This window comes from Muntiacus reevesi, chromosome 15 (assembly GCF_963930625.1).
Source record: "Muntiacus reevesi chromosome 15, mMunRee1.1, whole genome shotgun sequence".
Classification (NCBI taxonomy): Eukaryota; Metazoa; Chordata; class Mammalia; order Artiodactyla; family Cervidae; genus Muntiacus; species Muntiacus reevesi.
This window is the reverse complement of record NC_089263.1, coordinates 36,030,378-36,033,463: the sequence shown is the minus strand read 5'-3', so window position 1 is coordinate 36,033,463 and position 3,086 is coordinate 36,030,378. Positions and strand designations below refer to the sequence as shown.

At 47.1% G+C, this 3,086-nt stretch overlaps 1 pseudogene; it reads left to right on the top strand.

The window, feature by feature from the left end:
- The first annotated feature begins 1,237 nt into the window (after positions 1–1,237).
- LOC136146967 (endogenous retrovirus group PABLB member 1 Env polyprotein-like) lies at positions 1,238–2,519 on the top strand (annotated as a pseudogene).
- Positions 2,520–3,086: the final 567 nt, after the last annotated feature.

Sequence of the window (3,086 nt, the reverse complement as noted above, 5' to 3'; positions counted from 1 at the left end):
GCAGTGACCCTAAAAGAGAATGAGCCAGACTTGCCTGTGAATGGCCAGGAGCCTCTGGTGGATGCATGGCCTGCCGCGGGGTCATGAGTACTGAACACAGCAGTCCTAGGAACTGCAGGGTGTGCTGGCAAAAGTCCTTTTGAAGGAGGTCACCACTACTGCCATTACCCCACTCCTCACCATAGTATGGCCTCAGGCCAAACTACAGGAAGGGAACACAACCCCACCCATCAGCAGAAAATTGGATTAAAGATTTACTGAGCATGGCCCCACCCATCAGAGCAAGACCTAGATTCCCACACAGCCAGTCCCTCCCATCCGGAAGCTTCCACAAGCCTCTTAGCATTATCCATCAGCAGGCATGGACCACAGTCCTTTCTAACTCAATGAAACTATGAGCCATGCCCTGTAGGGCCACCCAAGATGGACAGGTCACGGTGGAGAGTTCTGACAAAACATGGTCCACTGGAAAAGGAAATGGCAAACCACTTCAGTATTCTTGCCTTGAGAACCCTGTGAACAGTATGAAAATGCAAAAAAGATAGGACACTGAAAGATGAATTTCCCAGGTCCATAGGTACCCAATATGCTGCTGGAGAAGAGTGAAGAAATCGCTCAGGAAAAAATGAAAAGCTGAGGCAAAGGCAAAGCAACACTCAGTTGTGGATGTGACTGGTGATGGAAGTAAAGTCCAATGCTGTAAAGAGCAATATTGCATAGGAACCTTGACTGGTATATCCATGAATCAAGGTAAATTGGAAGTGGTCAAAAAGGAGATGGCAAGAATGAATATCAACATTTTAGGAATCAATAAACTAAAATGGACCAGAATGGGTGAATTTATTTCAGATGACCTGGTCCTTGGCTAAGAGGAGACTCTGCCTTGGGCCCACCGGTGTAATACACTGCACTCCACCATCTGCATTGTCCTTCTGAGTGAGTTTGTTTCCCGGAAAGCGTGGCTATAACATTTGGTGCATTGGCCGGGAAACTCCTCACTTTGAGGAGACAGGTCTCATTTGAGGCCACCCTGAGGCTTTGTAGCTTGAATCTCCTAGAGAGGGAAAGTCGCCTCACCCCTCTCGAAGGATTCTGCTTCTCAACGCCCAGACCTTTCATGCCAGCAGGTAGTGGACGACAGCAGGGGAACTGAGCGCTCAGAGCGAAGAAGGCATACCACGCTGACCCGGAGGATGGAGGACGCCGAGTGGACCACCCAGAAGGACCCCACCGACCCATGGGAAACCAAGATCATTCTGAGGAGGAAGAAGAAAACGAGGTCCTGGACGAGCCCTCTACAAGATGGAGCTGGGTAAACGACTCCTGCTGCTCGGCCTCACCAATGCAGTTCCTGCACAGGACAACGTCTTCATCTCGTGGGCCACAACTCCTCCAACTGCTGGGTATGTGGGGCTATGCCCCTGTCAGTGATGGGCAGACTCCCTTGGTGAGTATCGCCACTCCGTTATGGGGACTTCATACCACCGTGCTCCTTTTTAGAAAAACAGAAAGGAACTTTCCTCTCTAAAATTGAAGAGGAAAAAGGCTCCCTTACAAAAGGGGGACAGGCCTCCCAGTACCTTGTCCCTGCTACTATTTGCTAGGAACAAAAAGAACAGAAAGTTGGATTTGGAGACCGTCCCCTAGACTCAAAAGAATTGTTATTTGTCCCCTGAACAATGTAAACAAATCTTGGAAGTTACCTATCACCCCAATCAGTCTACTCAGTGGCCCGGTTCCGACTGGAAATATAATCCTGGAATCCGCTGGGTAGCCTCCAATGGGACCCAGTGGCTCTGTGGGCTTAATTTATGGCCATGGTTACCAGTTGGCTGGGTGGGGCATTGCACATTAGGATTAAGCCTAGCCTACACCAGCCTCCAGTAAACCTGCCTTATCTGCATGTAAGATGGACACAATCCATGTTCCAATGGTATGACTATCTTGCTGCCTTGTTTGTACCCTCTGTAGGGACAACGGATATCATGGTTAAGGTAGAGGCCCTAACTAATTACACTAAACAGGCCCTCTTAGACAGTACTAAAGCCATTAAGGCTAAATATTGGCACGAGACCGATAGTCAACAAGTATCGTAAGGGAAAGTTGAAAAGAACTTTGAAGAGAGAGTTCAAGAGGGCGTGAAACTGTTAACAAAGAACAGATTCAGATGAAGAAGGCAGTAATTCAAAATAGGACGGCATTAGACATACTCACAGCAGCCCGAGGAGGGACTTGCGCCATAATTAAAGTACATCCCTGACCTGTATCTACTGCCTTGGAGGATATGCAATGAAAATATTCCCTTTTGGACTTCAGTCCTCTCCTGGGTAAAGGGAGACTGGTGGAAAACCATTGTAACTGTTGTTATAGTAATCTTGATCATACTGCTTTGTGGGCCCTGATTCCTACAATGCCTTATGAATTTTGTAACCCAGAGGTTGATAGCGTTCTCTCATGTGGGTGGCAGGAGGGCTAAGGTACAATATATCTCAATAAATGATGCTTGTTATGCAAACTAAGAGCATCAAGAGGGGGGAATGAAGAAGGAATTCATAGGGCCTGGACTCCATCTCAGGCCTGTCTGTGCTGATCGTGCTAGACCGCCTCTCCAATGGACTCTGAACTCTGTGCTTAGCGCCTGTGGGAATGACAATGGAAGGATAAGACCCCCTCTGGGCAGGGGAATCTTGAAGATCACATCCAGGTTACTCATTGCCTAAGAGGAAACACCGTAATCGCCCCTGCCTCCGGACAGTATCTATCGGAATGTAACCACAGGCTTATCGGTTATTAACTGGTTGGAATATAACTGCAGGCTTATTGATTATTAACTGTTTGAACACATAAACACAGTGAATGATGGGGTTATTGTGATTATATTTACCCTTCCTTTGTAAGCCTCAAGGGATTTGGGCTGGTGGGTTTGGACACGTACACATGGGTATAAAAGATTTTCACAAATGCTGGTCGGGGCCCTTGGCTAAGAGGAGACTCTGCCTTGGGCCCGCCGGTGTAATAAACTGCACTTCACTTAAAATAAATAAATAAATAAATAAATAAATAATTCAGATGACCTTACATTTACT